The following is a 25,342-nucleotide window of genomic DNA, read 5'->3' as shown; positions in this document are numbered from 1 at the left end:
AAAATAAACTCATTTCACAGACCAAACGGCCAAAATTGATCATTCTGAAAATGCTTTGAGGCAAAAATGACAACACAAATATGTCTTGGGGGGGGGGGCTTTGTAATGAGACATACGGCCTAAGATATGTATATAAATGTATGAACAGCTGGTACGACGTCTCTGAAAGTCAAAGGGTGCAGCTGCTTTACAACATCTAAATGAACTTTAAACATAGCGTTACATGACGACGACGTAAATGTCATCGCTGAACAAAGACTTTGACTTTGTGTCATGCACTTTGTTTGCTAATGGGGGCTGAATTTCAATGGATTTCATCTCACCAATGATACTTGTAATACCTACTCTAGGAATACAATTTAGAAGAAAACAGTATACCTTCAAGGCTACGGTTTATATTGAATATATCCTGCTGTGCTTTCCACTCATGGCCCAGAGTGATGGCTTATGTTTAGTAGTGAGGTACGAGAAGGTAGTGGTCGATGTGGTTGTTTGGTATGTTTGCATGTTGTGTTACTTACATCACATTTTTGCAGCTATTACTCAAGACTCATGTGGACAAGATATCTTTGATTGGGCTCTTCTTGTTATCTGTTTGCACTCATAACGATGCATTTTCATTCATGCTGGTAGAGTCAATTGCCTCTCAACCGGAAGGTCGGGGTTCAATCTCTGCAGCAAAATGTCCTATGTGTCCTTGGGCAATACACTTAACCGCAAATTCATCCCGCCTTTTGTCAGTGGCATATGTTTGTTTATGTTACTTCTGATGGTCACTTTATATAGCAACCCCTTACCATCAGTGTGTGAATGGGTGTGACATGCGGTATAAAAGCACTTTTGAGTAGTCAGAAGACTAGAAAAGCGCTAAACAAGCTCAAGTCCATTTATATTTACCATTCATATAAATCTAATTAAATCGTTAGCCATTTTGGAGGACTCTTGGAAACCTTACTCATCTGCACAAGTCACTCCAGGGTTTCGGCCATTTCCAGTCTAATCTCATCTTCAACCATATTGTAGGCTCACATCTACGTAACAGTGGAGAAACACCTTTAAAGTCTGCTTGGGGATGGGTGGGCAGTTAGTGGGTGATGGATGAGTCTATCAAATAATGCTGGACTTTCACCCAAGAGATCAAGGTTAGAGTCCCGTATGAAACAAGACGTCAACTTTGGTTTATCTTAACTGATGCATTTCTTAACTTTAACCAAGTAGAGTTTTGCCTCAACCCATCGGGCTAAACAAATGAAACTGGGTCATTGTACTGGTTCCAACAACCAACAAATCAGCAGCACAAACGGGAACAATGATACCTTGAGTGAATGTAGAGACTAAAGGGAGTGGTAGGTAAGGGTTGGTATTTAATGACTTGTGATTAGCCGATAAGTTTGACGTTAAAAGCAACTGTTATGCAAGATATAATGCAAGTTATTGAACGAGGACACATTGTTTTGCTTGGTCTATTCTGTGAAACTCCCATTCAAGGTTCTGAATGACCAGCTTGGCGGAGAGAGTCCCCCCCCCCCCCCCCCCCCCCCCTCTTGACCATCTCTAAACCTGTCTGTTGATTTACTACTTCCTTCTTCATGGTAGTTTTTTGTATCATGGTCATTTGATGAATGGCATCCTCATGCTGTCATATGAAAAAAAATCTACACCCCAGGAAGTGTCCAGCAGTTATTCCAGTGTTGAACACCAAACACAATGGAGGGCTTTCAGTCCCAACCACATGTAATTTATCTGTTTGTTCTGACCCCGGGGAGATGAAGGTATATCAAGATTCACTCTGTGATTGGTTTCTGTCATATAGACACTCTACCAGTGGCTCTGCGGACATATTTAAGACATGTACGCCAATGCATTAACTGTACATGACAAATGATTTATTCTCGGCGAGATGAAAACCTGTCTGGGTAAAATCCCAATAAATCTGATGAGATCTTTACTGCTGCCCCCTGAATAAGGACTGGAGGAGGTGGGAGAAGTGAAGAGGGTCCTAAAATGTCTTGTAAATTTTCACATACTGCAAGGGGAATCAATTGAAGGGTATTCATGCTTTGGCTAGTGTCTCTATGCATTAAAGGATTTAAATATACCGACGTGAAGTGGAGCTGAACTGAGCAGTTGGATTTCTCGACTCTATAGAATGGGACGTGCAGTGATCAGCAGGTTTTAAATGCCACAGCAGATGGAAAGCGATGTAGTTGTGCTTTATTACAGTGCCGTCTTTGAAATCCCATCCAGAGCAAAGCTCCCCGCAAGCAGTGTGCGTATAGGATAACCTTGAACACATGACGAGGCTTGAGTCTTTTTACATTAAAAACAATCAAAGATAGTCTGAGTTGTTTGATAGTGAAAGAAAGAATCAATGCAGCTCAAATAAGATTAAAATACAGAGCAGTATTTTGTTTTATCATCCAAGGAGACAGGCCCGTGTGCTTGCTCGTCATTGGACAGATGTTTGATATATCTCTCTCCCATTTTGTTTATCACATTTATGGCGAGTGCAACGCTCAATCAGACAATGTTGGCTTTGTCAGCTCCCCGTGCAGCCACAATGGACAGATTGTATGGGCAAGTGTTTGGAGGGTAATAATCTTTGGGAGGCTGGAGATTACAATGGCATTGCAAATGTAATCCATTTTGCTATAACACATGGATGGATGCTTACCTGAGGCTTACTGGCCTCGGCACAGCGCACCGATATTAGTATTGCTACTTTGACCCTGAAGGGTCGACCTGGCTTTAGACCAGCAGCGGCAGGTGACATCGGGAGTACAAAAGTCCTTGTTCAGTCTTTGGCGGCCTCATCGCTCAGCTTCATACATCTGTATGTAGAGCAGGGATCAGTGTAAGACCCTGTTTAAGCTGAAACCGTAGCTGCCCGTGCAGAACCAGACCACCCCCCTCTTCACCCCTGCCACTGGTCCAGCTGTCACAAGCCTGCTCTCCCTGTTGACTCGGCGACTGCCCACACATACAGCTGATCTCTGACACACACACACACACACATGCTCTAATCCACATATGAGCATACCACTTTGTTTTTAATCTATCCTGTGTGTTTTGCATCTGTGTGTGTGTGTGTGTGTGTGTGTGTGTGTGTGTGTGTGTGTGTGTGTGTGTGTGTGTGTTTTCCTATCAGTGCATTAAATTGCTCTGACATTGTTTCCTTCTTCTGTCCCTGCTGCTAATACTTTCCGAGCAGGCGCTTGTAAAGTCAAACCAACTGTGCAAATCAATTAATTTAAAGGGCTAGTTCAGCCCAAATCACACTGCTTACTATCATAAAATAATAATATCATAAAAAAAAACAAAAACATTTTCATTTGATGTATCCTGAACTGAACTGAACATGACTCAACACAAACAAAACTGAACAAAGTTCATCCTAGACAAATCCATCACAAGTAAAATGCAAAGATGCAAGATATACAGTGTACCACTGTACAGATGTTGCAATGAAACAGACCAATCAAGTTTTTTGTTTTTTTTGTCAGTTTTTAGTTTTTTATTTCAACCAGAGGTTTCAAACATAGTGGTTGATCCAGACTCAATAAAAAAGAATGGAGCATTTGTTAAGTTCTTTACATGTCTTGCTTCCAAGGCCGGACACAGAATACATTCAGACTATGAAATATCTGAATCAGGAAGTCATTACTTCATCATCGTCTCCACCTGTTAACTGGAATTCTATCACAGCAATAGCTCATTTTTTGGGGGGGTGACAATGCTGTTGGAAAGGACAGGTGACGGGGCACTGGTGGATCAATGGTTGGTGCACGCACCCCATGGGGGTGGCCCATGTTCGGGTCCGACTTCCCCACTCTCATTCTCCCTGATTTCTGACTCTGTCCACCGTCTGTCCTGTCTCTCCGGCAAAGACACAAGGGAGCAGTTTTGATTAACTGTGTCCACCTCTGTGCACAACCACAGCAAATAAATAAAAGAGATACTGTGTTCAAATGCCTCAAGTGCTGGTGAAACGTTTGCAAGAAAAAGGATATCGCTTTTGATTTTCCCGACCTTTATCGCGGGAGAGTTTCCTCATTTATTTCAGTTTTCATCAGTCTGGCCTCGGTGAGAAGAAGAACACCTTCTGGCCAGATTATTGATCTTGATGAAGGTTTTTATTAGTCTTAGGGAATCAAAAACTAATATTAAGGAACGAGAAAAACATACTCAGTGTTCTTGTACAGTACTATAGAATCTTTCGCTGGTATTGCTGGTTGGATAATTTGCAGGTTGTGTAACTCTTAAAAACTGAGACACAGACTGAATCGCTGTAATTGCAGCTCAGAATGTAAAAACCGCTCCATAGAAAGCAATCAGATCATGCCATAAACAACTGTGGCTTTTTTATTTTTCTCTGTAGATGATGTATTGATCTTTGCTGCAACAGTAAGTGAAAACAATTCTTCATTTTTTCGGGGGCATGGGGGTGTTTATGCAGCTCCTGAAAACAGGCCTGGTGCCCAGAGTGTGTCGTCTGTTATTCGCGCTATCTTTCCAGGTCTGCTGAGCATTTTTGGCTGTGTTTGTTCGGTGTCAGTGGAGAGTGACAAGAGGCTCTGGAAGGGGTGGGAGAAAATGTGAGGAAAAAAAAAACAAAAAACCCTTAGCGATGTCACCGTTACAAGCTGCTGCTACCAACTGAGCCACCAGGAAGCCCTGTGTCACTTATAGTTAGGCTGTTGTGCAGGTCGTCCAGCCTTGTTCCTTTAGATTTATCACGCAAAGTCAACCTGCTCCTCAACCCGAACTCACTTTGCAGGCTTGGTTTCGTGAGGTTATCGTCACCCTTCATGGGGACCCTCCCCACCGTGTCGCAGCTCAGGGCTAATTGTGAAAAATTAAGCAGTACACATGCAGCTTTGAATAGAAGCAATTAGGCTAATCAATTTCCCCGTTATACAAATTGCACATGCACCCACGCATGCTACACATGCACAGGTTAGTGTCAGTATCCACAAGAGGCAGAAGAATGACAAGAGAGGAGAGACAGCACCCCCCACCCCCCACCCCCGCTCCCTTAGCCCATGGCGTGTCAGTTTTCCCCTCTCAACAGGGACAGGACGTAAGATGAGGTGCGCCATGAATATAAATGGGCCTCTAGTCTCTGTTGTGCCCGTGAGCACAGCCATAAACTTTGGGAGAGAGAGAGAGAGAGAGAGAGAGAGAGAGCAACGCATTCCTGTCAGAGTTCTTCTGCCCTGAGTTTAAGATCTCATCAGATAGATCGCATAGTATGAGAGCACCCCCCCCCCCCCCCCCCCCCCCAGGACTCGTGCACCTGCCGTATCGCGACACACAATCTGCGCTTGAAAAATGTAAAAGTGGCCCTGTCAGGTGTCAATAAATTGGCGGGAAAAAGGGTCACCTGGTGATGCAGCTATGCCTGATTTGAAGGGGAATTTACTACTCTTCTCTCATGACCTTGGATGAATTGCTCAGATATCCTGCAGCCCGTGCCACTCCCCCTGCAGTAAATGTTTTACTGCCTGTGCTTGCTCGTGACTGGCTGTCAATCAGTGCAATATCCGTTTGAAACAGTTGTCTGTGCAAGCATGGTTGCTTGTTTTTTTTTGTTTTTTTTGTCGTCTAATCTCTTTGTCCCATTCCCCCATCTCTCGTTTCCCCTCCTGCTGTCTTTCCCGTGTCCTGTCAGCCTCCTTCTCCTCTTTCCGTCTGCAGTGACGGTGAAGATGGCGTGAGGTCTGATTTTTTAACGATTGATTAAGCAGATCGCCTCAAAGTGTTCTTGGAAGAGCTGGACAGCTGACAAAGCAGCCGGTTACCATGAGATATAAAACCCCAGAGGTCATTTCTGCCCGCCCGCTGGCTACAAATACACGCCAAGATACTCAAAGCTCACATGCAACCGCACACAGCGCCCCTCAATTTACTAAAGAACCCTAAAAATAGATTAATCATCCTAATGGTTTGTTTTAGCTTCTATAGTAATGACATGTTTTTGTTGGGCATTTGCTGCTAAAGATCCCTTCTCAGTCAAACGGCTGCTCTCTGCTCATGTTTCCCAACTACAACCAGTGGATACTCCGGCTGTTCTTATTCACTGTGTGTACTTCTACCATTTATATTTAATACTAGAATTCATATAAAACTCACTTAAACATGATCAGATTTGTGACTTATCCAAGAGAGTATTTGATTCTCAAAGAAACTACTCTATCTGTATGCTACCTTGTATGTTTCCTTATGTACTGATCTGAACGCCCCCTTGCCTGTATAAGATAAGATAAGATATACTTTATTCATCCCAGCAGGGAAATTTAGGTGTTCCAGCAGCCAGCATACATACAAACACACAACACAACACATATATACATACATATCCCACCCATACAAAAAAACATGAGCCCACAATACATAGCCAGGATAAAAAAGTGGTATGGATGGTCCATGTGCATAAGTAACTGTTACTCATAGATAACAGTACAAAATACTAGCTCTGCCAGTACATAGTATGATAGATAAATAAAGAATTATTATAAAAAATCAGTCAAGTGGGCAAAATACAGTTTGAGATATGCAGCTCAGGCTAAAGTTTAAAAGTTTAAATGTCTTCTGTCCTTACTTAAAGGGGAGTCGTTATAAAGTGAAATTGCAGTAGGTAAAAAAGTATTTTTAAATCTGTCCTTTTTGCAGCTCCACTAAAAACATTCTTTTATTCACACATGAGATTGTGTAAGGGATGCATGTTATTGTCCATAACGTTCAACAGTTTCTGTATCATCCTTCTCTGTATGCCAACCTCTATGATACCCTGTGTGCTACCTTGTTTGCTATTTTGTGTCCTACCTTTGGTGCTACCTTTTGTATGGTAACTTTTGAATGTGGATGTGTGGCACCTTTTTTTTTTTCTTAATAACAATTCTTCTTGACCACTTCGGTCTATGAAATTTAAAGATGTGTAGGAAAACGTCAAACACATGAACTTTTCACAATCACTTAATATTATGACCCATTCGATATTTTGTCATGGTCCAATGAAGAAAAAATTAAAGCGCAACGGAAGGTGTTTTTTTTGTTGTTTTTTTTACTTTTCTCCAAGCATTTACATTCCCATGGACGGTCACAGATCAATAATGCTTTTTTCTGACTTTAGTGTTTTCATAAGGTGATAAAGGTTACATATATGTAAGCTAGTGTTGAGGTCAAGACCACACTAACCGAGACCAAGACATACCGAACACTAGAGTACTCCGAGACCGAGACAAGACCAAGACATTTAGTGATCAAGACCGAGTTAAGACCAAGACCACAAATATTAATAAAAAAAATAATAATAATACAAATATTAATGAAAAATCATCATCTTGTGTACAGCGAGCGTGTCACTCACTTAGACTGTAACGGTAAGGCTGCTGACGTAACCGGGGGATAGAAATCAAATTATGAATGAATTAAAGTTAAGTGTTTTTAAAAAGGGGCGTGTTCCTTAGAATCAAAGGATAATGACGTGGAGAAAAAAAAGCCCATCAGTGATCTTGATCTAAAATTAACCAGTTCGAGACAAAGATTGCTTTCGATTCCGAGACGAGACCTTCAAATAGTGTTTCAAGACCGATTTCAAGTACTACAACACTAATGTACTGTAAACGATGTAAATGATGTTTTTATTTATTTATGTAATTGTTATATGAACACAACAGGGAGACCCCTGTCATGACGATGGATTTTTTGGAACATTAAAACGATTGCAAATGGATCACATCTCTGACAAAAGCATGATATTACACAGCAGATCAGCAAATGAGGACTCTGCCTGCACGCCACAGTTAAGCAATTTCGTTTTTGGCTTGTGATCTAAAAGGAGAAAAAAAAGATGGACAGACTCACAGGGGACGTGGTTGGATGTAGGGCAGGAGCTTTGTTCCTAAATATAAGTAAGATTAGCAACGCCTCCTCCGGCACGAACATGTCCTGTGGATGTAATGTTACGACTGATGACAGCTGCTTTGTGCTGTTTGAAAAGCCTGTTTACTACCTACTCACCTCCCTACAATCCTACATTACAAACTGTAACTAATTACATGCATTAACCATCTAAACCTTCCTCCATGCAAACATTTCTTTTGCTCATTGTAAAGTCATTTCTTGGCACATTTTCAAACGCTTACATCCCCAGGAACCGCCCAAGGTAAATGTTTAATTAATTAACTTTAAATATGATGCAGCTATTGATACTTTGCTATTTATATACATGTACAAACATCGGACATGTTTTTTTGATCAAATTTGTCCAAATAAACACAAAAAACTTGATCTGAAGAATCTTGGGAATGTAGAAACTCCCGCCAAATATTTACGCTTCACACAGGAAGTTATTTGATTTATTTACAGATTTAAGTTTTTGAAATATGATCATTTTTGTTAGAAGGTTTCAAAGGCATTTTAGTTGTTTTATCTGCAGTATAATACAGAGCCTTCATTAATATTCTTCTTCTTGTCAGGTCATGTCTTGGAGTTTTTTTAAATGGTTAAAGTCAGGATTCAATCACCAAAACTTGTTCAACCTGAAGTTAATGTTAGTTGTGTAAGTTATGCTCTCGATATAATGTTTTATTATTTTGGATCCATTGAAACGTGATCATACAAACAAGAATCTTCTGCAGCCAGATCAAGGTTGTCAGCCCGATTCACCGCCTACTTAGGTTGTCAAAAATGTCATTACCTTGATACTTTTTGATATCATGTGTTTTAAAATGTTATTTTATTGATTGATAGAAGTGAAAAGTACCAAAGCTTTAAAAAAACTACAGACCTTCTGTTATATTTCTAACCAATGAGAGAGAGCACTGTCTAAACATTGCTGATGTATTAGTGTGATTTAGACAGTGTGCAGGAGTTTGCCTGCAAAATTAGGTAATTAACTCCAATATTGGATGCTCAGGACTTTTCTTTTATTGTTTCCATGGTATCGAAAACTGTGTAAATATCATTTGATTTTTTACTAGTGTTATATCTAAGTTTAAAAATCTGGTATTGTGACCTCCCTCCAGCCTACCAAATGTAACATAATGATGTCATCAACAACTGACCCTTGGGTGACCCGAAAGATGAGAGTCTTAGCTTTTTGCTGCAAAAAGAATAAACGCTGAAGCTACTATAGTTTCTATTTTTAGCCAACTTTAACAGGATTATGTACGAATAACAATTTCTGTCCTGTTTCTATTAATCTAAATCCGATTAGTCTGATGGACAATTTTAGGAACGAGACTTGAAGAGTAGAATACTAAAAAGCATTTTCTAATATTTACCTGGACAAATACCTTTGTAAGGACAGACAAGTAAACCCTACATGTGAGGACAGTTTAAAGATGGGAGGACGGTCCTCACTTTGCCAGTATCTGCATTCGGACCTCACATGGATGGGAAAACAAACGTGTGTGTGTGTGTGTGTGTGTGTGTGTGTTTGTGTGTGTGTGTGTGTGTGTGTGTGTGTGTGTGTGTGTGTGTGTGTGATAGCAGTAAGGAGGGGAGCAGGGGGATTAGTAGAGCATCTGTTTAAACCAAAATAAATCTGCTTAATCAGACAATATATCAGTCGTGTTATTGATCAGTGTCGGACCTCAGCCTGACATCCAGTATAGAAGATTCCTCCATCATGGTTGTCAGTGTGTTGTCCTCACCTGCAGCGTTTTTGTGTATGTGTGTGTGTGTGTGAGTATATGTGTACAGTTGCCTTGGCACACACTTTCACACGCGTGCACATACTGTACAAACGGTCTTATTTCACACGCATGCATGCCAGTACATCCAATTACTGAAGCTAGATATGGTTGGCATAACATAATGAACAGCCATTTTTCACCTGCCTAACTGGTGCCGCACTGTTCACACCATCTCATTCCACACTCTTATTCATCCTCAGGTGGAACTGGTGGAAAGAAAAAAACACATTTTATCTGCACAGAGGTAAACCTACACCTGCAGGGTGGATGACTTTGTCCAAAGTTTAAACCTATAAGGGCCTTTTTACGACACTAACTGATCCCTGATTTGTTTTATGACTAAACCGCAGAAATGAGTGGCTGTAATTATAACTTAAAAACTTAGTATATATTAGGCTTTAAGTACCACATATGCAATTTCATTCTTAGTATACTTTTAATATAGGTAAATAAAATCAAAACAACTTGATTTCTCGTCCTTAGTCTGTTGAAAAGAATGACGAGAAATAACAGAAGAAGAAAGTAGTTCACAGCATGAAATCCTTTCTCTCTGCTTGATTTTGACAAATCTCCTCAGACTTAAAGAAACTGTAAAAATAGACAAATCTAAGACGGGAACATTACTCCTTTGTTGAACTCTTCACGGCTTTAAAAACACACACACACACACACACACACACACACACACACACACACACACACAGTAAAACCTGTGGCGGGATCATGAGCAGGTTTTGAAGAGTCGGAAGGAACCAGTGCCAGAATGCAGAAAGTCCTAACCTGGTTGTGGTGACCCATTTGATTCACCAACTTGAGGAAAGTCTAAGAGCTCATTTGGTGATTGACAGCTTAGTAAATTAGCAATCAATCATTGAATATATTGTTCTGATATTGACACCTGTATTACTACAAGCCTCTCTGGTACAACCTGAATTGATGCATCAAAAAGTACACCAATCAGTCCAGTGATCCGACACCATCAGTTATTATTAGAAACTTAAAAATGATAAGAGGTTTAATAGAGATTTTTATAACAACGGTTGTGTTCTGAAATGGTACACTGCCCCTTTAAATTCAACAATAGATGCCAGTAAAAGAGGTTTGAAACAGACTTCTCGATGTGAAGCAAAGTTGATCTACAAGACCGGTCCCAGTGGATTTTTTTTTTGTCTTACTTCACCCCTGTCACCTCTGAGATATACCAATCAAATACACAACCCTGTACCGTCTTCTGACACGTGACCCCCTGGTCATTAAAAGCCATTTTCACTCTCATTCCTCCATCCAACAAGTTTCAGGGCAACAGGCATTTTTTTTTTTTTGGTTCATGAAAGAGCAATGGAAGCAACGCTCTGAGATGAAGAGAGACCGTGGTTCAGTCGGATCCATCCGAGTGTTATGGATGACTTGGCCCCTGTGTTCAGACGGATTCTTGACACTTTGTAATGAGGAAACACGTCGCTGATAAGCAGCTGCTTCTGCACGTTATTACACTTTGCGGCAGACGATTCGGGCTGATCTTGTGGAAGTGTTAATATGAAATATGGCTTTGTTCTCGTTCTGCTCCGCTGCTCTTGTTCTCTGTTATCTGTTGATTTATTGCCTTTGTGTGTGATCGTTTCTCTGGGTTAACCTAAGAGGGGATATCTTTTTTTTTTTTTTACCCTGGCCCCTTCTTTGGATCCCACTTCTCACTTTTGACACATATTTTGGGGTTTAAATGACGAACACATACAATAACTTTATTAATGCTCCAGTTGTTTTTTTAAGACATTTCCCACATAGCAGGTTGTAATGGACTCATGCTAAATCTTTGAGGCCAGCTACCTCAATTAAAGAACGTCTAAAAGGGCTGATTTTTAACCTGCTCTGATTGGTTGATAAGATCGTCTGGCATCTTTAGAGGAAGTATTTCCGAGGACAAATTCATTTAAAAAGATTCCTTTTGATTATGAGCAGAAAATGAACTTTAATGCCACAACACTCATTGGAAAAAAAATACATTTTACATGGCAGGAAAGGGGATTTGCTCAACCAACACTACCTTAGTGGAATTTTAATTTGGGGTTAGTGTGCAACTTTGTGTTTTTAGTGTTTAGCCATGATATTTGTGTGATACCCAATAACCCAAAATACACAATCTAGCAGGTAGACAAGCAACTCCTGTTTTATAGGAGAGCAAATTGTCAATGGTGGCTTTAAAAAAAGCGAATTAATGGCTTTTTCTCGATCAAAAACAATACCTGTAGCTCAACAAAACAACCTACCACTATAGGGATTCTTTCCTTGACGGATAAGGAGTCAAATCTGAGCCTTTAAGTGGCATAAAAAAACTTCAGTCGTCATACTTTAATCATGCAAATCTTCCTTTATGGACGACTTTTCAGCCATTACAGCTTGTTCCATGATGCTGGATAAAGCAGGCAAACAAAAATAAATAAGATTAAAAGGGTTAAAAATGCAGCCAGGTGTTCTCCTTGAAAGGTCATTTACATTTTTACCAGGTTGATCAGTGACAGAATTTTCTGATTCTGTGCTCTCGGTGTTGTAAACTTTTAGCATTTCTATAACTGACTTGGTAAATTGAGCTTTCACTTTCACAAATTCAGGTCTCGTTCTCCCATTTAAAAAAAAAAAAAAAAAAGACTGTTCTGTATTCAAGGAGTAAAAGTGGGGAATGGATCCTTCAATAATTACAGAAGCCTTTCATTCTCTCACATCCTTCGAAAGTCGCTCTTCAGTGACAGTTCAATTTCCCATGCAGCAGCAGCAGCAGCAAACAGCAGCAAACAGCAGCAGTGATGGCATGCTGGGTCCGGTGGGCAGGTATCAAAGCCCCCTCTCAGCTGCTCTAACTATTTACAATGACGCATCGATCTGCTCTGTTTAATCCCGCCGGCAGCTCAGTGAGTTAAAGCAACAGTTACAACCACAACACACACACCTACACCTAGAACCAAAACACAAGCGTGCCGTTTGACTCCCCCCCCCCCACCCCCAACAAGGATGCTGTCAAACCCTGCTTTTGATGTGATTCTCTCTGCTCTGATAATTTCTCTATTGACAGTTAGAGAGGTGGTGGGGGAGGGGGAGGGGGGGACTTTAAAACTCAAACACACCTCCAAAACACAACAGAGGGAAGCAGAAGGCATGTCCAGACTTTGTAACACAAGTTAAAAAAAAGAGCATCTTTGGACCCTAAACGATGAACAAGCAGATAGAAAATGTGATCGTGTGTTGAGAAGTCTTAAGTGACACATGAAGGTGATCCGTTACCTGTGTCGGCAATCCACATCCAGCCCTGGCTCGTCACCGCTCATCCCGTGTCCTCAGCTTCAGCTGTCCTGTTCCCGTTTTTTCTTCTTTCTTTCTTTTTTTTTTTCTTTACCCCCCCCCCTCCCCTTCTCCTTTCTCTTTTCCTTTTTCCTCTCTCCTCTTTTGGCCCTCTTCTTCTTCTCTTCTTTTTTCCTCTCCTCTCCCTCCTCCCGTCCCCTCTTCCTCTCCTGCACTTGTTTGAGTCTATTTCAGTGGCAGCAACAGAGGAGCCCGCTGCGACGGTGGCATGGTTTCCAGCACTTTGGCAGAAGGTCACATTATCACTCGCTGGTGAAAAAAAAAGGGAGGGGAGGAGGGGGGGGAAGAAGTAGAAGAAGAGGAGGATGGACGGAGTGAGCCGAAGTGAGCGGCTTAAGGAGAAGGAGGAAAAAGGTAAAAGAAAAGAAATGAACGGTGGCTGCTACACTTGTGCTCTGGGACAAATGTTCCCAAAAGAGTTAAAGTTGAGACGGCTCCATCAGAAGAGGCTTTTCAGGTAAGATGTCCCAGAATGCTTTGAGGTGAAGCCTGTGAGTGTGCGTATTTTTTTTGCCCATGGAGTATTTGTCTTTTTTTTTTTAAGGGGGTTCTTCAGCAGCTGCTCACCTCTGGGGGGGAAAAAAAAAGATAAATCCTCTCTTGGCTGGAGAATGAGTCTTCAGAAAAAGCTGCCAGAAAAAACTTACAGCGTGTTATTTATCAGTGCTTGAAAAAAAAACCAAAAAAAAACCCAGCAACAACAAAATCCTTAAACATTCAGCTCTTCAGTTTGTTTTTTTTAGTACACAAGTACTCCATCTTTGGCTGAGACACCTGTCCACCACTGTGAGTCCCATCAATCACAGACTCTGCAGGGTGACCCTCGTCTTCCTCTCCCAGCCTCCCGTCTTTGCCCTCCTCTCCTGATTTGAGCCGCGCTCTTGTGTCCGCTCCATGAAAAAAACAAGACGTGAAGATGTGATCCAGCCGCCTGGAAACGAGGGTATCAGTGGCCGGTGACAGATGGCCGGGACAGGGCGGACAGATGTGAATCAGCCTCTGGTTTGAGTTTGTGTCTTCTGGAATGCCTCCCCTTGAAACACGCCTTGTTTTGTAGTAGTCTTCGGTGGACTGCACTTGTTGTCCTGTTTGTTTCTCGTCCTACCTGCGCCCCTCCTTCCTTCATCAGCAGAGCTCTCTCACTCTGGCTTCTCTGACCGGCTGTAATCCTGATTCCTCCACTCGGTGTCACAGGAAGGGCTTGTGAGCTCTAATCATTATGTAGTAAGGATTTATCCTCTCATTCTCCCTCCCTCCCTCCCTCCCTCTCGCTTTCCCTCCCTCCCTCCCTCCCTCCACCCCTCCCATTTATTTCCCTCCCTCTGCTGATGGAGCGCCGGCCGCCTTACAACTCTCAACATACTACAGCCTCTTTTTTTTTTTTTTTTTTGTTCAACCCCAACCGTGTGATGCATCATCCCTCCTCACTCTCTCACCCCAGAGAAGCTTTCAATTTATCAACTCATTCTCTTCTCAGTCTTTTTTTTTGGCGTCTCTCGTTTTCTGCTCCGCGTCTTGTCTGTGATGCTGCAGCTCCCATCAACAGGTTTGTCCTTGAAATGCTCTCTGGGACAAGCAGAATCAGTGCTTGCCTTTTTGTCTTCCTATAATCTCTGGGAAATATTAGCCAGGTGTGTCTGGGAAGATACAGAATGTAAGAATGTTTGTGAAGCCATTCAGTCACAGTACATATTGTCCATGTATGGGCATATTAAAGGCTAATTCAGGCAGTTTTTTTTAACCTGTCGGCCTTATTATTGTTTGTATATTTTGGGGACTAAATGGCTTATAAGGTGAATAGTTTTTGGAAATGCTCCATTAACTTGATGCAGCCTGCAGCTGTAGTAGCTGCAACACAATCTTTTCTGGCACATGCATGCAACAAAAAGTGCTTGACAGACTCAGATTGATACCCTAAGAGACGGACAATTACCAGAAAGCATCCATTTGAAAAAAAAAAAGACAGGGAACAGACTTTCTGCAGTCTTCAGAGCTTCCTGACTACATTCACAAAAACATGTTAATGCAGCAAACTTCATTGTTAAACTAAGTCTTTCACATTTCTGTAATGATTTTTCCTGTATCTCCTGATGTGTTTGCTGATAGTCTCTAATGTGTGTTTGTTTAAAGTCTTTATATGCGTTTTTTCACACTTAAATATAATATAAATCAAGTATATCCTCTGAAAATAACTCTGTGAGTCATGACTGTCTACAATGGGTGTAACACCCGAGTCCCACTGTCTGTGATGTTTTCAGAGTCCTATCTTCAGTTTGTTTACATCGCCCGGACGGCCGGCTGACTCCTCCCCTCGTGTATAAAAGTTGTTTAATTGAGGGACTAGAGAAAAGAAGAATAACATACTGTACTCACTGCTTAACTGTGTTTCTAGATCACGCTCATTTCAGGTAAATTTACATGCAGTGTGAAGATACGAGCATCATAAAGATCGCTAGCATTAGCATGCTAACACAACAATGCAGCGCAAGTTGTTTTGGTTTCATGCTGGTTCTCAAGGGTGACATCTGCTGGATCAAAAAATCACATATAAAGCCTTTAAATTATAGGTATATTTTAATAAGATGGGTCCTTATGTGTAGCCTTAAAACCTTCCTTCATTGGGACTAAGGGCGCACTCACACCAGGCCCAGTTGTCTGAAAGATGATTGTTCCGGGTTCTGGTTAACTTTTAATTGCAGAAAACAAAGATATTTAACATTAACCTTCATTACAGCAATATAAATCTATATGAGCAGAGTTTGAAGGTTCAGTATTTGATTGAAGTTCCTCTTTGTGGGGCCGTGCCTCCTTTTACCTGCCCTCTTTTATAATGTGAGTCATACTGTACAACTCCTCATCAGGCCTGTTAGGAAACGATAATAAACAGATAGAGGTGGCAGATTGTTTTCTTCTTGTTTTATTTCTGGAGTGTAATGATTTAAGAGTCAATAATCTACTTGGCTTCATGACGGCAGGACAGGAGCCAACTGCTTCTAAACTGGTGGCTTTCCAGCTGCAGTTTGTTGTTAATTTGGAGCTGTCCAAGTTTGGAGAAACTGATCACAGAGGAAATGTGCTTTCAACAAAAATATGTCCGTCTGTGGTTGAAGGAACGCTGATACCTACCTGATGGAAAGTGGCTTAAACACGCTTTGCTTCATTGCAGCAGGTTAAAAACATCTGTGCAACGAAATGAGGCGGGCATGTTGAACTGAAAATTTTAACTTTTGTACAACATCTGGAAAAATACAATTATTGTTCTATAGCTATCTCTATAATTCAAATTGTACTTTGACCCCTTGCAAGCCTTGTAGGGAGTTGTTTTTCTCATTGTCTGTGAAAATAGAACTTACAATTCATTTAGTTAAGGCTAAAAAAAAAAAAAAAACACTGAACCATCTCTCTCAAATGACTGATACCGATCAAGCCCTCACGTCCACATTGGTGTGACAGGAAACAACTTTCCTTAGCGGCTTTTTCATTAAAGCAACAATATGTAGGAATACGGTTTGGTGCACTTTGGCGCCGGCTCCCCTACTACTCCCACTTATCGAAAACGTGCAGAAGATCAGTGTTGAGTACAGCCAAAGACCCATGTCAACTGACAAGGCTCAGTTACATTAAAAAATCTTCCAGGAGAAAACAGACTTTGTGAGATGTGTGAGTTGAACGAAGTTGAAACAGAGTCCCATTTTCTTTTGCGTTGTACAAAATCTGATGATTTAAGAGAATTGTTGTTTCATGAAGTAAAATCTGAATTATTGGGGGCGGACAGATGTGCAGAAACTGGAACGGCTGTTTAAGTTTGATGTGTTTAAACTTGATCATTTTGTTTCAAAAGCTTGGAAAAAGAAGAAAGGATATTCTGTTTGATTAGTTTGACTTCTTGCTTTCTCTTTTTGTTTCTTGACAATGAATATAGCTTACCTAGTGCACTCTGATCCGGGCTGGGCATATGGATGTATGTATGACACACTAATAAAATAAAAAACTAAAACTACATTACCAGGTATGAATCTGCTAGTGTCTACTGCCCGTTGTAGAGAAAACTTCTGGCATAAGATGGCGTTTTTTGGTTTGCAAGCCTGAGACATATCTTAGGTTAGATGACTTTCTACACCCGCTAAAAATGCTAAACACGAGACAACGGTATCTGAATCTGTTATCAGTAATATCTGTCAGGATGTTCACTCTGCTTCTGCTTCTTCCTCCGTCACTCTATCTTGTTCTCTTCTTAACTTATCGCAACAGAACCCCGGCTCGCTGTCAAACTCACATAGTGTTTGAAGCAGGCAACCAGGGGCGATCTGTGGACATGGGAGAGACGCTACTCTACCTGTTGAAAGTTGTTGTGCTATCAGATCAACTTCCTAAGATGAAAAATGAACATATTGTTTCTTCAAAGACATAGTTGTGTTTTTTTTTGGAGAGAGGTTGTCTATGGTGGGTATAATAGCCACAGGAGATGTCGGTCAGCTTGGCCCCTTTAAAGAGAGACGGAGAGAGTGCTGTACAGAAGCTAGGCTAACGTTTGGGGGTGAATGTGCACCATATTGAAAAAAATCCAAAACCATCAGCAAGCCACTTTACTATAGCCCCCCTTTGGCACACCACATGCCTCTTCCTCCGCCTGCAGCACAATGCATAGCACAGAACCTCAGTGTTGTTTTCTCGAGTCTGCTGGACGTGTAGAGTTGAATTTTTTGTTGAAAAGGTCAGAATGATTTTCAGGGACAAGAAGCCGCACTGAGACCGAGTCTGGAGTCGAAACAGACCGCTGCAGGCTGTCGACGGGTGACTCATGTCTGTCCCTTCTCCTCTGAAAAAAACTCGCCACAAAACTCCCCACGCCTGAAGCTGTTTTAGCTCCACTCACCTGTGTGTGGGTCAGGACATGAGCCCCCCCTGGAGTTCAAGAACAGAAATGCGTTTTCCTGATCTGCATGATAAACCGTCGATAATGTGCCTTCCAGTGCCCTTGACCTAATTTTCTTTTTTACATTTTAACGTTGGCTCCTGCGCTCTGCTTTTACACCTTACCTGGGACTAAACACATCAGTTTGTGAGCACCCCATCAATGCACTTCCAGGTCACATTTGCATATATATCAACGCCTGACTGCCAACTTTCCCCCTCGCAAAGACAATTGCAAACTGCAGCAGAGAAGAAGAAGCCATTAATCTTAATTTCTCCCCCTGTGGATGAATCCCTAGAAAAAAAATGAATCTCCTCTCACAGGCGGGAGGACATCAGAGGGATTTTATGAGCCTGTCAGGACGGCACTGAGAGATGTGTCAGCAAGGGCAGTATTTGTTTCTCTCCGCGGCCTGATGGTGGAGGCAGGTCCGCGTGACCACAGATCAATCGCCGCATATCACAATAAACATCCATGAATCCCCCTCGGATCGATGGATGATCGATAAGGCAAACAGATAGGACTGTAAAGCACCGGATAATTACATGTCGGCTGCTGTTGGGGCCGGTTTAAGGCTTGTGCAGCTTGCTTTAGTAGATAACAGGAACTAGTGTCGGCCAAGGTAGGTCACGCAATACTGCAACACACCGACCGCTGTGATGCTGTAGCTAACCCCGCCCTCTTACCTGATGCTGAGGAATCTCGCATGTGTCAATGCATGAACATCATAAAGCAAAGACCTTTCAAGAAATGTAATTTCGCACTAGCTCATAGGATATGGAATCCCAACAACCCGGCCTGTTGATTGAATCATTGCATCACAATTGGTTTAACTTCAGGGCGGTCCATTTAAACACGACTTCCTTCTCACTGATGCCTGGGGAAGCTTTGCCTCCACCACCGCCACCACAGCATCCTCCGTTATGGCCTGAAAGCCTTTGGTTCACACTTGAAGGGGGGTTTAGAATTGCACCTCTTGGAAAGCCGTGACATGCTGATAGAGGTGGCGGTGGTAGGTGTGACCTGCACTTTGAGCCGTCCAAAGACTAGAAAAGTCCTTTCACCATTTGCCATTGACATGCTGCCCCAGCTAACCCAGGGAGCATTTTACGGGGGGAGCCTTTAGGGCCAAGGGTATGGGGAGGATGTTCCTGACTGAACCTATAAAAGGCTTTGAACAAAATAGAACTTTTAATGTTTAAAATGACTTTTCTGTCGTTAGGTTGAGACAGCATTTACGGCATGGCGATGACCATCCATGAGACTCCAAAGCCCCCTTCTGTAACAGATTTGTGACGTCACTCAGGCTTTGTCCATTAATATCTTTTATCCATGTGCTTTACTCTGAATCCGTGGGCAGTTGTGTTGTTTCATAACTTGAAAATGTGACTCTTTTAAAAAAATGCTGACATAGGCATTAGAGGTCAGTAGACATTACAGCTGTGTAGAGAAACATTTGAACTGTCCACTTACCATCCTGGATACGAGTGATCTCTGCAGACTGACACTTGGTGCATACTGTTGCAGTAGTCTGGTATTCATAGTAAAGTAAAAAGGCTTTTGTGGAGCAGGTGGGCTGGAGTGTGCAGGAAGTAACACATGTCAGGGGCGGCAGCAGAGGGAAAGGCAGGCATATGCTCGCTCTTTGTGGCCTGGCTCGTCCCGCTTCACCGGACAATATGGCAGAGAAAGCAAGTTTGACCCAAAATAATAATCTCTACAGACGGCGATCCACACGTCACGTCGGCCATCGCCATGACTCAAACTGGTGTCATTTTACAAGCACACTGCTTTTTTTTTTTTCCACAAACAGGTTTTTTTTCTTGGAGCTATTTGCAGAGGTGTGTCTACGTCTGGGATAAAACACCGCAGCAAAAAGGCCAAACTTGGCTTTTTGTAGATCCCAAGAGGGGGGCCCAATTTATCTCCATCGTCGCCAAATATCGACCAATAGCGTCTCAGCTTACACCCTGACACCGAGGTTGCTCTGTTGCAAAGTGAGCCTCTCGGCGCACTCTGCCAACCTCCACCTGATCCCTACAACAGAAAACAAATCTCGACTAACAAATACTCATCTCCAACATGTTGTGTGTTGATGAATGGTGATCAAATGTCTTGGATTTATTTCCCCTCTGTTAAACAAAGAACATCATGTGCTGTTCCTACAGTATGTTGTAGTGGTGTTTAATAATAGAAGCTATTAAGGAAGTATTGATGTGGATCTTTTCAGGGCAAAATGGGCTCGATTTCAAGGGTTGCTGGTGTAGAGGTTACATATGACCATTGTACTTACACCATTGAAGTAACTAGTTCCTCAGTATGAAGCACATCGTACCTACACACTGAAATAAAGTCACAGAGGTTGTCGTGTCAGAAAAAGGTCCAGGTCAGGGTCTGAAGACAAGACCATGACTTATTTACTAATATTTCATCATAATTCCTCAGTGGAGAAAATCCCCAAAATGATGGCCCAAGAAAAGAGAGCGTTGGAGTTTTCCAAAGTTTGGTACCTATCGGCTGAACTGACTTTAAAATTAACCACAAAGGAAAAAGAGCGACCCTACAAATCAATAATCTTATATAATTAAATAATTAAATTAACACGATAAGCTGCAATATTTAGATTTGAAATGAATAAAACTCTTTTGCATACCAAATCAAGCTCTTCACGATGTGTCGGCTTCATTTTCAGGGAGCTGTCAAAGCACTCTGGCGCACCCTGCAGCGGCAGCCTTTCATAAGATATCCTGAATGGAGAGGCTGAAGTACCGAAGAGAGGAATAACATTAATGTTGAACACACAGGCAGAACAAATATTAGATGTTTGCAGAGGTGGGCAACAAAAGAAGTCCAACGGCCTGGAAACATCTAGGGTTTAGGATGAGTTTTGTTAAACAAAAACAGATAACATACACATCATACTTTAGATCATGTAGATCTGTGTCCATGCCCCAAAAGATACAAACTAGCTTGTGCAACCAATTAGCAAGTTGCAAAAAGTCAAGAAAATAAAACGATATCCTTATTATAAGTTAGTCTCTGCAGCAGAGTAAACAAAGGTTAAGTAAGAATACAGCGTGCACAAACAGAATCTTATGGACCTGCACACATGGAGGGATGTCAGAGTGAGGGGGGATGCAACAGTACCTGAAGCAGTTGGGGGTTCTTTGTCTTGTTCAATGCCCAGGAAGTAAACTGGCATTTCTCAACCAACCAGTCCCAATTCCAATAACTTGATCCGCACCAGGACTTGATTCCCAACATGAGTCCCTGCAGCCGTTCTGCTCCCTCTATTTAAATATCTGCATGTAAATAAAAGACGTTTGGTTCAGCTTTCCAAAAGAAAGGTACAAATACAACTCTCTCTTCTAACCTCTGTTCACCATCCAGCAGCGTCTCACGCCGCGTCGCCCCTGAATTCAGAGTGCTCTTGGCGTCCTGAGGCCGTCTAGCTGTTTGCGTCCTGCAGCCAGAGGCGTTTCGGTTTGGGGCCTCTGAGCCTGGACACAACCTGTCATGCCATTAAGCATCTGTGCACTCTGGGAAGTCATGCCAAGCCTGGACCTGTTGCCTGATGGATGATGCAGTGACTGTAAACAAGTCGACATCACTGCTGAGGCCCCCCCTGCCCCCCCTGCCCCCCCTCCTATCCATTTCCTCTGTTTCCTGCTGTATGTCGCCTGATAAGAAGAGGCGCAAAAATGTGCAGAAAACGAGACTCTGTTGCATCTTTATGGAGCTTGTCTGCTCCATAAGTTGATATCCTCACATCTATCTACCATCACCAAATCTGTGTACAAAATAAAAAATCTAATTTTCAGACACGCATCTCGATGGCACACCTGAGTGGAGTGATGCTTGCAATCAAAACCCATTTCATAAACCGTAAAGAAGTGATGTGAAAGTGAAGCCTCAGGGTCTCATGGTTGGAAAGTTACAGCAGCTGATATGTGTGGAAGAAAACTTCAAGATGCAGCGGAGTTAAATCCCCTTTTCCCTTAGAGGCCCTGTGTGCTCCTACAAGACACCAGAGAACCTGCCTGTAGTCACATTTTAAGTCGATTTATGAAAACCTGAATCACAGGTATGCCAACAAGTCCTGAAACGTTCCAAAAAAAATGAATGTTTGTTTATCAGCCCCACTTTGAGAGTGATTTTCCAAGATGTCGGGAAGGCAGGGTTAGCGTTAGGTCAGAGTTCTCCTTTTAATTTCCTATTTTTCATATATTTATAAACGGTATATGTATCTGTTACCACCTGGTTCAGGGCTGGGAACAAAGATGGAGTCAAACAAATGTTTAATTAACTGAAATAATCAAACATACTGTATATGAACTTCAGTTGGAAAAACATCAAACAAGACAGGAAGATAACTGAGGCTGTTGCAGCAGAGAGAGATTGATGAGCACATTTCTCAATGACGGAGGGAAACCTCCTCTAAGGGGGCCCCATCAAATGGCATTCTCTCTTGTTGCCGTGCTGGCCGTTGCATGTGCTTTTAAAACCAACGTTTGTCAAATTCACAAGAGGAATGAACTGTCTGGGAGTGAAACAAGAAAGAGGTTAAGAGTGAACACTGGGAAAAACTGGCGCACACATACTGTAATGGTGATGAATGCTGGTTGGAGGGGCCCCCAATGAATTTTTGCCCGGGGCCCCAACAGACTCTAGAATCACCTCTGACAAAACAATTTCTTAACCATTTAAAACACAGATTGTCCACAATATGTCCTTCAAAATAAAAGTTTGGGGACAATGTTTGTGCTGATTCTGATATTTGTAATAATCCATATGAGGCCCAAAGTAGCTGATTTATATTTATTCGTTTTTTCTCTTCTTCAATCAATGTGCAAATAAACTAAAAACTAAAAAAACAAGATAAGATACAGAAAACATCAAATACGACCTAATGCATACACATCATGTCACATTCAAAGTGTTTAAAGTGTTAAAATCATTTTATTTTGTTCATTTAAAAGACTCTGACATTAAGAAACTGCTGTAGGTACACAGGTCCATCCAAGTGGCCGTGCAGGGTGATGATGAAAACAATATCGCGGTCAGCTTTGAGATGTCAGACTGAGCAGCGTCCTCTCTCTTCCCCCCTCCTGTGTGAGCGCTGACAGGCTCAGAGGTCTGATTGAGGACGCTCTCTGCAGGCGAGCCGCTCTTGTTAGCACCAACCCTGAGACTTCACACACACATGCTGCGGCTGAGAAGTGTGTTCCTCAGCACCTTCCTCCCCGACAGCTGCTCTCATCACCGCGGTGTGTCAGCGCCCTCTAAAGGTCACTCAGAGGATAACTTTACACACATTCGAAACACTGAGTGATTTCACTTTTGGCGTAAAAGGTTAACATATAAGGGGGGGGGGGGGACATGCAATTTGGAGATATTTCAAATATATTCCATAATTTTCCGCGCTCTGCAAGCAGGGCATCCACCTGCATGCTCCTTTTTTTTTTTTTTTGGCTTTGGTGCTACTACGACAGCCCTGCCAAGCAGTCCTATAATCCTCGGGGTGAATAAAAATGGATTTGGCTGGAACAGACGCCCAGTAAGCTGCCTTAAACCAAGGGCCATGATAGCCCTCAACACAGATTCTCTCATGTGCATCCTCATTTTTCACAGGTAATGCTCTACCTGCACCGAACAACACCCTGCAGCTCTTCAACACACATGTACAATATTTGATTTATAATGAGTCAGATTTAGATTCTTTATTGTCCCACAAGGGGAAATTTGCGTTGCAACAGGAGCACAAAGAAGACAAGAAACACAAGGACAACATCACCATGAAACATAAACCAAAGCAAATTTAAAAAATCAGACAACACAGCAAAATATAAAACCAAATAAAAACAGCGCAATAAAATCAGTCAAGAGCCCGTACCAAAATGGAAAATCAAGTTATTAAAGTGCAAAGTGGAGGTGTGCAAATGTGCAATTCAAGTGCAAAAAGAGCAACAAATACCTAATTGTTATTTAACATATTAATTGCACGTGGTAAAAATGAGACCTGAGACATGATAATTAGCAAGCAAAGACAACAGCTATTGGCCTTTAAAGGTGCAGAATAAAAGCATTTGCACAGTTTGACAACCTCCCCGTGAACTCCCCCGACTAAAAGCCTGTTACCTCTCGATTATGATTTTAAAAAGGCGGCATTAGTGCACATGTTTTGTGCAGGCTGGAGGCTGGAGGCTGTCAGAGTGAGCGAGTGTTTCCTGGCACAGCGTCCGCTCCTGCCTCCGTCTCCAGAGGCCTCGGACAACAGACGGGTCACAGCGAAGCCACATTTTAAATCCGGTGTGCAGATGGACACCAGTAGTGGTTCTAAATCCTGCACAGGGCAGCAGAGAGAGAGAGAGAGAGAGAGAGAGAGGGCAGACAGAGTTAGAGTTAGACCTATAGCATCCCCAGGTTGTTATTTTATCGTGAATCACATCTTGGCTTGTTGGAATATTTTACCTGGGACATCAGATCTCCACTGCTGACTGGAGCAGGAGACATTTTGGGTGTAACAAGCTTTTTATCTGCTCATTTAACAACATATTCCATGTTTTTTCCCTTCTGTTAATTTATGACTAGTAATAGGGCGCCGGTGGTCTAGTCCAAGCGGGCGACCCGGGTTCAAATCCAACCTTTGGGACCTTTCCTGCATGTTTTTCCTGATTTCTGACTCAATCCACTGTCCTATCTCTAAATAAATTCACAAAAAGCCCCAAAATAAAAAGCTTTTTATATCTGGTTATTTATCCACATGTACGTCTCTCTACCTCATTTCTGCTTTTGCGGTCTTGTTGCTGAAACTGCCCTCCAGTAGTTACATCACCACACTGAACAAAGCTGGAACCAATTGAGTTAATTTTAGGAATGAATAAAAAAAATAAAAAAAAGAAGTCATAGCTGCAGGAGGCAGATTTTAAGGACTTCTCTTTTTAGCCTCCTTATGAAGTGTGCTTTAAAGGAACCAGGAGTCCCTGCTCTAACTTTGGTTCCACTTGATTCTGTAACTCATTATGTCTTCTCTGTGAAATTTTCTTTAATTAGTCTTGAGGAAAAGTTTTTTTTTTGTTGTGATTTCTCATCCAAGACCACTAGGTGTCGACCTTCTGTGTGTCTTGATCTTTCTCTCTTTTTTTTTAACCAAATCTTTGAACATTGATCAGCCCTGATGTCCAGACTTCAGCCATCACTTACAGACAGCGTTTGCAGAATCTCTCACTTCCTGCTTGATTGTTGCAATGGAGTCCTATCCGGGGTACCTAAAGCCCTGGACAGGCTCCAATATGTGCAGAACTCACCTGCCACTTAGCCCTGGCAGCTGATCACCCCTCACCCTTTTTCACCTTCGCTGGCTCCCAGTCAA

General features: G+C 42.1%; 2 protein-coding genes across 2 annotated transcripts in view; one reads left to right on the top strand and one right to left on the bottom strand.

Annotated features, from left to right (window-relative positions):
* Positions 1-14,257, bottom strand: part of grin2ca (glutamate receptor, ionotropic, N-methyl D-aspartate 2Ca) — a 69,397-nt gene extending 55,140 nt beyond the window's left edge. Inside the window, exon 1 of the mRNA XM_061026719.1 lies at positions 12,978-14,257. The gene's annotated coding sequence lies outside the window, so the exon portion shown is untranslated. The remainder of the gene's footprint in view (positions 1-12,977) is intronic.
* LOC132953912 (uncharacterized) overlaps positions 1-25,342 on the top strand; it is a 186,885-nt gene that overhangs the window by 111,685 nt on the left and 49,858 nt on the right. The window lies entirely within an intron of this gene.

This window comes from Labrus mixtus, chromosome 20 (assembly GCF_963584025.1).
Source record: "Labrus mixtus chromosome 20, fLabMix1.1, whole genome shotgun sequence".
Taxonomy (NCBI): Eukaryota; Metazoa; Chordata; class Actinopteri; order Labriformes; family Labridae; genus Labrus; species Labrus mixtus.
This window is presented reverse-complemented; position numbering and strand designations above follow the sequence as displayed.